Below are 13,489 nucleotides of genomic sequence, written 5' to 3' on the forward strand. Positions count from 1 at the left end.
TAATCGGTAACATTTTAAGTTGAATAAAATATTTTTCTTGCATTATTTTGAATGTCTACGAAAAATCAAGTGAAATAACTTAATGTGAAAAAGAAATAGTGATGTGGAGGAGAGAGAAGTGAGAGGTGATACTATAGCCCGTGCATTGACACCGTGGGATGAAAGTGGGGTGAGAGTGAGGGAAAAAGCTGACGTGGCGGGTGAGAGTGAGGTGAGGCATTAGCACCAGCCTAATAAGTTACCTATTTGTGCTGACATCTGAAGCAGAGTGGTCTGTTTTTGTTTTGGGTGGAAGCAGCGTGATGTCAGGCCTACTGCCAGACAGCACTGGTCCTAAGGAAGAAAAAAATCAAGCAAAGTGGCTAATACAATTGGGCCTGTGAACTTTGTGTTCATCCCCTTCCCATAGTCTAAGACCGCGGGCCTTTGTAGCTACCCATAAGCCTCATAAAGGCCCACACCACCTGCTTATTTGACACACAGCATAGTAAAACAGCAATACCTTAAAAAAACCAATGATAGCATTATCTCTAGTAGTTCTCTACGACAGCCTTTCTTATATTCCATTTTCTTGTAGGTTGGAATATATTTTAAAATTTTACTATATTACATAATTTCAAGCTTATGGATAGATGAATATAAAAAAATCTTATTGGCAGGTGCATAACATAATTAGTAATATAATAAACTACAAAGGTCATCAATGGGGATGTAGCTCAAATGGTAGAGCGCCCGCTTTGCATGCGGGAGGCACGGGGTTCGATCCCCCGCATCTCCATAATTTTGCGTTTCTTCTTTTTGAATTTCGTACCGAAAACCTGAAGCAAGAACAGCATTTTCCGGCAAACACATATCATGTTCTTTTGACAGCAAAATACCTCTTTCCACCAATCTCTGCCCGGACCCGGAGAAAATGAGATCATGATTCTCCGTTCGTCACTCACACCTTGACTCTGATGTAAATCGCTTGAACTCATCGAAGGACGAGCTTGCTGCACCTTTCTGATCTGCAATTTCATTTCCCTGCAGAGAGATATGGCCGTTCTACACTGTCTACTGAAAAAAGAAAACAAGCCTGGCAGCGCTCCTGTGATAAGGAGTAACTCGTATGCTTCCAGAATTTCCACTATAGTACACTTTGCATTCATTGACAAATCCTCCGCTTGTATCCTGCTTCCTATTCTCGCTTCATGTCATTTTCTTTGTTCGCGTGTTCATGTGATAATGCTGGATTCTTCAGCTTCAGGTTGAAAGCCGGGAGCTTCTTTTACACGTAATTCGAGGCCAATTTCTCTTAGAGCAATTCCAATAGTGTAGGCACCTGCTGGCTATAAGCCAAGTGCCATGTCATCTATAGCTAATTTAGAGCCAACATATACAATAGTGAGCTATAAAAATGTAGTAGTTTATCAATGTATGGCTCATCTTTCACTCTCACAAAGTGCCTAGAAGCACGTGCTAGAGCTGGCTCTTGCATAAGAGCCCACTCTCCTTCTCTCTCCTCCTCTCTCTCCTCCAACTAAGCAATAATATACTATTTTAATCCTTATAGTCAGCTGACTAGGACTTATTGTACTTGCTCTTAAGTGATCTCGTTCAGATAAATAAACACAATTTGGCCAAAACAGTGAAAACATGAGGAATAATAAAACTCCGCACACTACACCAAAGACGACTAATGAAAACTAACACTTCTTCATTTTTCTATATAGAATAGAATTGATTCCAATTTCTATAATGGAATTGGATTTCAGATATTTTCAATTTGATATGGCTCGGACGAATAATCTAATATATATATATATATATATATATATATATGGGAAATAGCCACCTACACTCATGGCTACCTGTGCATGGGGTCCTAACCGTTGATATACATACTTGATGATATAGGGAGCCAACGAAACTCTTAACGTCGGCAGTATAAGCCGTTACATCAAGAGCACGCTCCAAAGCCGTATCTACACGTTACAACTACACACCCCTATATAGACCTTTTTTTTGCTGGTAGGTGATTTGATGCCCATCCAGTTACGTTCTCTTTCTTCCAACCTCCAGACCAGAACTCATCTTCCTCTATCCTTCCCCTCTGCCCAAACCAACCGTGCCCCTCCGGAACTTCCCCTCCGATTAGTCGCAGCTGGCCGATGTCCCTGCGCCGAAGTGGTACTGGTGTGAGGGAGAAGTCAGGCCGGAGGGACGAGCGAGGTCGGTCCTTGTATTCTTTTCGATCTGGGGTTTCTTCACATCCTTTTCCCGATCTGGATTTTGCATCACCGTTTAATGGAGTCAGTTTGCTGTTGATTTTTGTTTACATGGTATCTTCCGATCCTGATCTCATGATCATTCAAATAATGGGTAAAAGATTACGAGGGAAAAGTTCTGTTAATTATATAGAAATATATTTAGATCCAGATCCAATATGATTTGTTCATCCTGATTCTCAAGATTTATACGCTTCCGTACTGGAATTTCGTGGATGACCACCTCCGTATCTTCTTTTTTTTCAGATTTTTTTTTTTTGACTTGGATGTGGTAGACAAATCGTGTTCTTTATGTAGATCCATATTGTATATTTTTTGCTGCACGGTTGTACTTGGTGCTCAAGATCCATGCCAGCTCCTAGTCATGTTTCTTCCTATCGTTTTTTCTTTATGATATTCTGCTACCCGAATGTTCTTGAGCAGGGGAAAAAACACAGGCCCTGCTCTGGGCAGCAGACTGCGTCGACCTCCTGGAGTGTGCGTTGTGAGCACCATCCGCTGTGGGCAGGGGCATGTGTAGACTATTTAGCATTTGAGCTTGACCCATTTTTCTGGATCCAGATTTATTTCACCTCGTTATTTTTCATTATCTAAAATTTATTCACCGTTTGATGGAACATGTCTCTGTTGATTTTTCTTTGTCGTGCTCACTTGAAAATCCAAATGGGATTTGTTTGTTTGATGTGTTGTTTTGGAAAAACAAGAATGGGAGTCTGATGTTGGTCGAGCTCCAACAATTTTGGATCCAAATGTGCAGTAATTCCTCTCTCTTACTCGAATTAGTTTTGCTTTTTTTAGACAAAAACTTTTGGAGTTGGGGCCACCTATCGATCTAGGGCTCAACGATGTCCTGCCATGCACCTTCGCAGAGTTTACCATTTTAGTTTAGTTCTAGCACTTTAGCAGTGTGTGGATTTGCTTCACTTTATTTTTTCCGATCAGTTTCTAGGTAACATGTTTTAGTTGCTGTTTTTTGGGATTTGAAGGAGGACCAGCTGCGTGTCGAGAGGCAGCGACGAGCTTCCTTTTTCTCTGCCTATTTGAGCCCCTGCTGACCGGAGCATGGCGGAACGCCGATGGCTGCGTCGATGGGCTAGGCGGGTAGCGAGGGGCACAGAGCTGAACTTGAAGCTCAAGATCCAGTGGCCCCTCCCTATCATGATTCCACATCTACATATTGCAAAACCTTTGAAAATGTCTTAGTCTATGTTGATTTTTCCTTCATGTCGTGCTCATTGGAAAAATCCGAATGGGATTTGTTTGTTTGATGTGTTGTTTTGGGGAAAAACTAGAATGGGAGTCTGATGTTGCTCCAGCTCCAACAATTTTGGATCTAAATCGGCAGCAATCCCTCCCTCTTACTTGAATTGGTTTTGCTTTTCCTGGAGACAAATATTTTTTGAGTCGGGGCCGGCCGTCGATTTGGGGCTCGCCGCTGTCCTGCCATCCACCTTCGCAGGATTGTTGCACATTGTCATTCAAATTAATAGTAGAATTTTTGATTAGGATTTTTCTTCACCGTGTGATGTTGATTTGTGCGTGTAGGGCGTGTTAATCTGAGTTGTTGGTAAACCACGGAAAGTGTGATCTTGGGGAGGATTTTTTTTTCTCATCTTCTCTTATTGATATTTTGGTAGTGGCCATGATCCAACCCCAATCAGCATTTTGGAATCATTATTTGGCATCGTTAATGTCGGGATTTGTTTGGTTTAGTAAGGACGCAATGGTGACCATGAACAATCATAGCGCAGCTGCCTAGAATTGTCATTGTTTCCTTCTTTCAGTGATTAAAACTCTCTACCTTTATTTGGTTAACCTCATAACACATTTAGTTTAACCTAACATCTGCTACCAGTTGTTTAAACTCAGTAGTACAGGAATTACATTTCGATCGTGACAAGCAAAGAAAACTGTACCTGAACATGTGATCCTTCCGTTTCTGCTTCTAGCATCTGCCCCATGTTCTTTTCAATTTTCATGTCTGTGTAATAAGTTGATTGGTTCAGTTCAGTTTTACGGACTGATGATGATATTCAAAATCTGTGCCATGTACATGAGCAGAACATCTGATCATGGACATGAGCAAGAACTGCCGATCATGGACATGAGCAAGACCTTTCTAACCGGTCTCTGCTTCCGTAGCTAGGTGGACTCAAGGGCCTCCTCAAGATGGACCTAGCAACAACTTGCTCGAAGGGAGCTTCTGCGGAGCTCGCCGGGCACGAGAGCATCATGCTACTCGACCTCCAGAGCCTCACCGGAGGGCTGCCGGAGTTCGTGCAGGGCATTGCGTCGCTGCAGGACCTGCAGCCAACGCTTAATGCGCTCCGGCTGGGAGAAGATGGCGAGCATGGCTGCGCTGGACATGTACAATCCCGGGTTGGTCGGGAGCATCCTAGAGTCCATGGCGGCGATGCCCAGGCTGCGGTTCAACCACAACCGCCTCTCTGGTGCCGTTCCGGCCAAGATCCTCTTGATGCTGAGCATGGGGGCATCTACATGTCATAGTTTCTCCCTCTTGAAAAGTCGCAAATATGTTGAAGGGCACTACAAGCATCTAGGAACTTTGATAATATACTGTCGTTGTGTCCCATGGCACTCTGGGCTGGAGTGATCTGTCCTACTGCATGTTGTACTCCTGTTGCCGTGAGGATTGGTTGTTTCTTTGGGTTTTGTGAGTGACAGTGGCTTTCACAGACAATAGGATTGTTTCTGTTGCTCGCGATCCACCTCAATTATTCACTGGTAGATGCTAGGCAACATAGAAACACTGGATATGCGGTTTGGTTTTCTGTCATAGCACATGCATTTCCAGCATTGGCTTTTTTCTCGACTGGCTTAAAACCCAGTTGTAGTTCTCCAATGCAATGATTTGGTAAGACCTTCTTTTGATGAGAAGTTGGATTTTATTCAATAGTGTACCAGAAGCATCTGCAATTCTCTCAGCGTTTCTAATATACTATCCACTGTGTTGTGTCCTCCCTGCAGAAGCTGATCGCCTGCTGAGTTCCCGAAGAGAAGCTGCACGTGCACCAGGAAGGCCTGCTCATGTACCTGGAGGAGCACAATGACAAGGTCTCCGAAATCACCACGGCCATCCTGTCAGCAGGCACCGATCTAGTAGTCCCGCAAATCCCCCACGAAGAAGGACGATGACAGCGCTAGCAGCAGCGAGGGCGGCGACGGCACGTGCGGCGAGAGCCTGTCGTGCCTGCGAGTGCACGGACCTCTTGGAGGCATTGACGAGGATAGAAAGGGCGCTGGGCAAGAAAGTTGTGAAAAATTGCATGACTTGCTACCGAAGCTTATGATCGAACCAACTTTTATGTTCGAGTTTGCGAAAGCCTTTATACGACACTGCCATGTTACAATTTCTGAAGTTGTTAACGGGACAATTGATTCTATGCTAGACGACCGACTGGTACAAACCATTTCTGTCCAAATATATACCGTGCCTCCGCTGACTAAAATGCTTGTGCGCGAGGACAATTTGTTGGGTGTTCTTCTTGAAAAGTTTGACAGACCTATTTAGTTGGTTTTGAGTCTATGTAAGAACAATATAGGAAAGAAGCACTTACCAGTGCCTCCATCTCCCATGAGGACACGTTACTGTTTAATTGGTTTTGGTTTTCCTCCTGTGCTTCAAAGAACAATCTAAGCAGAGAGTGGACAAGATACTAAACGTGCAGTCTCTGCTGTTGCAAATATACACGGGGCAAACGGCTGCACGATAAGCGAGTGATGGTCTCATGAAGCCGGCAAAAAAATCTGCCTGACATCATCGTGCCAACTTGTATCATTTGAGTGGTAACAAGTTGTGGCTAAAAATCGGAGAATCTACCCATCAGCCAAACGACAGAAAAATCAGACTGACATGCACATGATTCAAACATCAGGATTTCTACACATGGTGCTTTTGCTCAGCTATGCTAGCCGTTGGCTGCCTTCAGCTCCACGAGTTTGCCTGCCACTAGTGCCAGTGCATGCGTCAGGACGGCAAAAACTAACAGCGTTATCTCATCACAACTAACAAGGGAGCCAATCTACTACTTTCAGCATGCATGCTCCCTATATCCAACGGCGGTCGGCCTATGCACAGCTAGCCATGCGGTTAGAAAATCCGCGTCGATATATATATATATATATATATATATATATATATATATATATATGTGTGTGTGTGTGTGTATGAAAGATATAATAAAGGAAAAATACAAATTTATTGGCATTTTCATTCGATCATCGTTGACTTTATTTTGAGATATTTTTTAATTTGTAAATAATTTTAGAATTCCTATTTCACTGAGGAGAACATAGAGTCATAGCAAATAAAATTGCTGATTAGGATTAGGCTTTTTCCAAAAAGAATTGATATCAAGCATTATAGAATGGTTTTAAATACTCTAAAAAGGTAATAAAGGGGGTCGGGGAGAGAAATTCTTTTGGACATATTGATTCGGATTGATTGCAAATACATCAATGATACAATCAATTCAATTATAAATTGCACTAAGCAATAGGTATCTCTGAAATGGCGATGACTAGCCTGCTGACTGATGTGAGGAAATCGATGGAGTAGTCAGCCGCCGTGGCCATCATGGAAGTTAGGTGCGTAGCTGAGGGCATCTCCAACAGGACGACCCATCCCGCGCCCGCGTGTCCGGATGGGTCGAGTCGGACAAAATCCCGGCCCAACGCGGGGACGCACCGCAAAATCGGATGGCCGCGGCGTCCGGAACGACGCGAACCCGGCCCAAATCTGGGCTAGGTTTGCGTGGCCACGGATGGCACGCGCCGTCCGCTCGCGTCCGGGCACTGGTCGCCTCGTCTCCCTTGGGTCCACCTGTCGGTGATCCGGAAGGCTATTAAATGGGGACTAGAGGGGATCTGGCCCTCCACTCCAGTCCCCACTCCACTCCCGCAGCGAAACCGCCGCCATGGCCCGAAGCGACGGTTTGCTTCCGGAGCCAACGACGACGAGGCGAGCAGCAGCCGCCGTCGTCCGCCGGCGCTGCGGCCAGCCGGAGGAAACCGACGCGGCCTCCACATCGGAGACGCCGCCCGCGGCGGCACGGCATTGCCGCAACAGCCGCCGCTGCTGCTCGAGCCCAAGCCCGAGTCCTCGGAGGAGGACCCTGACCTCCGCGCTGCTCATCTCGGCGGCGGAGGAGGACGCGAAATGGCCGCACCTCCATGCGGCCATTCGCACCTCCGAGATGGAGGAAGCCGCCCGGCAGGCGGTGGAGGAAGCCGAGGGCTGGGAGCTCTACGCCCAGGCCCACCAGGCGCGATGGGAGGAGGAGGAAGCGGCGCGGCGGGAGGAGGCCACGCGCCGCGCGGAGGAGCAGCGGCGCGAGGAGCAGCGGCGTCAGTAATCTCGGCGCCGCGCGGAGGAGGAGCGGCGCCAGAAGGCCAGGCGCCACGCCTGGCAGGAGAGGGAGCAGCGCCTCAGGGAGGAGGCGCTGCTCCGTGCGCCGCCGCTACCTCGGGTGGCTCCGGACCCCCACTCGGCCTGGGAGGAGGCCCTGTGGTTTCCGTGGCCGGAGTCGCCGGCGCGGTCGAGCCACAACAGTGCCTCGCCACCCGGGGACGTCGTCCACGACGACGACGACGCCGCCGCCCACAGGGGCTAGGCGGCGCACCGGCGGCCACCGCGCCGCCGACCAAACCCTTTAATAGAGGGTTTTTAAGTTTAAATTTTAAAGCCCATACAGGGGCTTCTTTTGTTAGTTATTTGCCCAAAATAGGGCTATGTACAAATTTACCCAAAATAGAGCATATGTTTAATCAAATTTCGTTTAAATTTCCGCGTGTCCGCTCGGCCATCCAAACGGCCCAAAATGGACGGTCCAGCACGTCCGTTTGGGTCGCGCGGTTGGAGATGCCCTGAAGGAGTCGTACTGGAAGCTGAACATTTGCCGGCGCCACCTTCCACTCTCCGTGTGAAGCCGCTGGTTAGTAGCCCGAAGCCGCCAGAAGAGGCACCTCGCGAAGTCCTTCCTCCTGCCTCCGGCCACCGCGGCAACATTGGCGGTCGCCATGGCAGCTACCACAACAGCCATTCTTGAGCAGGAGGTGGGAGAACCGTAGAAGGAGGATTGAGGATGCGTTGTGCCCTTGGTTGCAAGAAATCAAGGATCAGCTCTGAAGTCTGAATGAGCTTTAAAATAGTCACAAAAGTTGGCACAAATCGGGTCACTAAGGTGGCGCATAATATGGTCAGACCAACACAAACCGTGTTTATACTAGGTAGATATATTTTCGAAGGGGTATTAATTCTTCATGAGACTATTCATGAACTTCATAGGAAGAAATTGGATGGAGTTTTACTAAAACTAGATTTTGAAAAGGCGTATGATAAAGTCAAATGGCCTTTCTTGCAACAAGTGATGCGGATGAAGGGGCTTGACCCTAAATGGTGTAGATGGATTGAGCAGGGGGGAGTGTCGGTATTAATGTTAATGATGACATAGGTCATTACTTTCAAACTAGGAAGGCTCTGAGACAGGGTGACCCGTTATCACCTATTTTATTCAATATCGTGGCGGACATGTTAGCAATTTTGATTTCTCGCGCTAAGGCACATGGCCAAGTAGATGGTCAAATACTTCATCTAGTTGATGAAGGTATCTCAATTTTGCAATATGCCGATAACACTATCAATTTTATGGAACATAATTTGGAGAAAGCCATCAACATGAAACAAATCTTATGTATCTTTGAGGAGCTGTCGGGGCTGAAAATTAACTTCCACAAGAGTGAAGATTTCCGCTTTAGGAAAGCAAAGGAAGTTGAGACGGATTACATAACTCTCTTCGTGTGTGAGGCCGGTTCTTTTCCATTTAGATATTTGGGAATCCCAATTCATCACCGCAAACTTAAAAATAGTAAATGGAAGGCCATCGAGAACCGTTTCGAGAGGAAATTGGCAAGTTGGGTGGGAAAACTTTTATCTTATGGTGATAGGTTAGTGCTAATTAATTCAGTATTAACTAGCCTGCCGATGTTTATGCTCTCTTTCTTTGAAATACCAAAAGGGGTCAGGAAAAGGCTGGATTTTTCAAATCAAGGTTTTTTTTTTGCAATGTGATGGCCATAAGAAGAAGTATAGACTGACTCGTTCGAACATCATATGCCGACCCAAAGATCAAAGGTGGCCTAGGTGTGGAAGTGCTGGAGATAAAAAATAAGTGTTTACTCAACAAGTGGCTTTTTAAACTGCTAAATGAACATGGTGTATGGCAAGAGCTTATAAAAAACAAATATCTTCATTCAAAATCGCTATCCCTAGTTAAAGAAAAACCTATGGATTCCCCTTTTTGGCGCGGTTTGATGAAATTGCAAGATGATTTTTTCAAACGCGGGTCCTTCACAGTAGGTAATGGAGAAGAAATGTAATGTCCCAGGTTTAGAGACGATCGCGGGGTAGATTTTAGAAAGGGATGTGCATTGCATCGTAAATTCTGGGGAAATTTTGTGCTTTTAAAACAAAACTGCATCGAAGGGGGACATGTTTCTCTCTCGACACCTTACAGGGTTAGGGTTTCGAGAGTGCGACAAACTTGTTCTTACTCAACTAAATTAGGGTTTTGAGAAGAGAGAAGGGATATTGCATTACAAACTTAAGTTGCATGATTGAATTCAATTTTAAGTTGTATGATTGAATTCAAACCTAAGTGGAATTTGAATTTCAAATTCAAACATTAAACAAATACCTCATAATTCATTTGTGAGAAAATTCATTAAGTAAATTATAAATAATACAGTACAAATGAAAAGTAAAGCTCATTAGAGAAAACCTTGAGCTTTATTGATTATCACACAATATACATTGTCTTTACAATATTCACAATTGAAATAAAGAAATAATACAACACATTACACGAATTGGAAAAATAGAAAAAGAAAAGAAAAGGAAATTACAATTCAATGATCTATCCTAAACTACAAGCTAATCTTCATCAGATACTTGAGCATGATGATCTTGATCTTCATTTGATCATCATTTTATTCCCTGCACACAAACACAACAAAAACAAGTTATGCCAAGTGGCATAGCCACTTGGCAGGTTAGAAATAAAATGGAATTGAGCAGATATGATCAAGCTCTGCCGAGCTGATCCACTCTCGACCAAGAACCAAGCCGGATACCCAAGCACTTGCACACACACACAAGCAAGATCTGCTCACAAGGCAGGTGTGCATGCCCAACAGCACACACGAGGCCGGTGAGTCACCACAAGCTCGCGAGGCCAAGTCAGTCGACCGAGAAGGCAATGAAAGGGAGGTATAAAAACCTCCATAGTAAACCCTAACCAGTCCATCGACACCAGCAACTGGGTAAGTGCATCAAGAACACAAGAACACTTAGAACAGGAAGAACAGCAAACCACCAGAAATCATCCAGGGACAGTTTCACCAAGAACTGTCAACTGTGAACAAGCACAGGATGGAGTAGAGCAAGCTCAAGCTAGCCACTAGGAGGAGCGGGGCAAGCACCGAAATCATCCGAAGCAAACCCTCTACACCAACACATTTCTAGGAGCCGGAGTGAGGTATACCAATAAATCATGAGCAAGCAAGGTTTTGCTCATATTAATCCAGACATATGCACAAGCCACGAAGCAAAAGAGGGTAGAACCCCGCTTGTATCATCATCTCGGCTATCCAGCCATTTGGTGCAAGCAAATGAAGAATAACCAGAAGGAAATCATCCAGGGAACACTGGTTGTGTCAACACAGTGATACAACCAGAGAAATCCAACAAGGATTTAATCCCTAACCAGCCATTCCAATTCAGCTAGCACTAAATGGTTCAAAAACCATCAGTGTTTAGACAAATCATTGTCTATTTGATTTCAACATCAAAAGCTACTGGCAATCCAACAAAAGGATCACCCAGAAAACATCCAGTGAGTCACAGCTAGCCAACAAGGGTGGGAGCTACCTTAACAAAGAAAGAATTACAGTCAAGGCCACCTCAACCACTTAACCAATCCCAACAAAGAAGTCATGCACGTATATCATTACCCAGTAGGGTTCAAAAGGAGGGCTAGGGTACACAACCAAGTGTTGGCATCCATCTAGCCCTACCAAACTCAATAAAATGATCATAACTGCAGAGCAGTTCACATCAATTATCCATATGATCAAGCCAAACTAGATAGATAATTGAAATACACAAGCAACCAATGATACAGACACTTGCAAATGATCTAGATGATCACTGCAAGCAACAGAAGGTGCTGGGGTAAGCAAGAGCATGCACCAGACACGAGCTTGAGTGACACACGTGCCAAGTAAGAGCATCGGTGAAACACAAGCTATAGGACAGCAGAGAGTCATCAAGCACTGATGATCATATGATCATCAGGGCTTGCCTTAGCATACAAAAGCTTGACAGGGGCAAGCCTGGCATCAATCCATGAACCATATAAATGAAATAGCCACAGTTAAGCAACAGTTATATCACAGATAATCACATAATTAATTTATGATTGTATCCAGTAGCACATCAAATGATTGATGAACCACTGGATCATATTACACAAGCAAAGCACACATCAATTCATTACTGAATAACACTGTTAAGCCCACACTAATGCTCAATTGAGCATAATCATGAATTGAGCACAAGAATTAGCACACAATTGTTCTGGCACTTGCAAAACTGCAAGGACTACACACTGTAATCAATTCAAGACCATAATCATGAACACACTTGAATGTCTGGCAAGCATAATAACATGAACAAAAGCACAGAGCAAGAATCTAGCAAGAATGGCAAGCACTGGCATGGCCAGGGCAATAATGGCCAAGGCCAATAGGGCCAGTAGCATGAACAGCATAGCAGTAGCACAGTGAATAGCACAGCAACAGCACATCAGCGTATGCTTGCACTTCGAGCATGGCACAGCGTCAGTATATGGGCACGGCAAGCTTCTCCACGGGATGGAGCAGCCGGGGCCAGAACAGGAGAAGGAAGAAGAAGAATAGGCACAAAAGAGTAAGAGAGAAGGGTGGCGCACGTACCCGGGGCGAGCAGACGAGCAGATGCGGCCATGGCGGCCACGGCGGCGCGCGCCGAGTGCTCGGTAGCACCTGGCCAGGCCAGGCCATGCTCCGACAAGCACAGCAGCGCCCCACACCACCACGGCGAGGCCCACGGCGGCGCCATCGCGCCTGGAACCCAAGGAGCAGCGGGATCGCCACGATCCCGTAACCCTAGCCGCCGCGAAGGAGGTCGAAGACGAGCTGGAGCAGCACCCGCTCCAGATCGACGCAGATGAGGATGACCGCCGTCGTGGGGCGCGTCGATTGCGCACCATGGCGGGAGCCAAGTCCGGCGGAGTTCGCCGGAATCGAGCGGCGACGGCGGGGGGCGATGCAAATCACCAGAGAGAGGAGTAGGGTTAGGGTTTCGTCGAAGCGGCGCGAGGAGGAGAGAGTGAGCGACCGCTCGGGTCGGTTGGACCCGAGCTGGTCTAACCCGACCCACTGGGCCTCACTGACATGTGGGCCCAGGGGCAATTGTGTCATTTCACAATTCTTTAAAATACAGAAACTTTGAAATTGCACAAGAAATGTTTAATAGCTCTAAAAAATAATTAAAAATATGAAAACCACTCAGTATAAAAAACTCTATCATAATAAAATATGAAATAGAATTTTTGAAGATAAACAAGAATAAGTTCAAATTTGATGATTAAAATAATCATTTAAATCACATATATTATTTTCAATAATGAAAATAAGTCCATAAATTCTTTTGGACTTTAAAAACACCTTGACAACATTTCAAGGTTGTATTTGCCCTAAATAGAGTATCTCCAAATTATTCTTAGTATTAACCTCTCACATGAAATATTAACGACATCGGAAGGGGGGAACAAACCCTAAAAATGGAATCATGCATCAATGCTTCTTTAACCATTGCCCTTATCGGACAATGATGCTATTTTTCAGCAACGAGAGGACAAGGGTCGAGTCCACACCATCCAACCGCAACACTTTGCGCAAGTTCATCACTTGCTCATGTCATTTGAGTATCTTTATCAAATTACTTGCAAAGTACTATGATTATCACTATTGCATAAAAACCAAAACCACTATTTTCATAACTATGAATATGACTATGTGGTTGGCAATGGAACCATGGATTGTGTTGATATGGTGGAGGTTCCATTGCAAGGGTTTATATTCATCTAGGATTAAACAACAAA

General features: G+C 45.2%; 1 non-coding gene across 1 annotated transcript; it reads left to right on the forward strand.

The window, feature by feature from the left end:
• Positions 1-705: 705 nt before the first annotated feature.
• Positions 706-778, forward strand: TRNAA-UGC. Its single transcript has one exon. It is a non-coding gene; the product is annotated as a tRNA-Ala (tRNA).
• Positions 779-13,489: the final 12,711 nt, after the last annotated feature.

Source organism: Lolium rigidum, chromosome 7 (assembly GCF_022539505.1).
Source record: "Lolium rigidum isolate FL_2022 chromosome 7, APGP_CSIRO_Lrig_0.1, whole genome shotgun sequence".
In the NCBI taxonomy this organism is placed as follows: Eukaryota; Viridiplantae; Streptophyta; class Magnoliopsida; order Poales; family Poaceae; genus Lolium; species Lolium rigidum.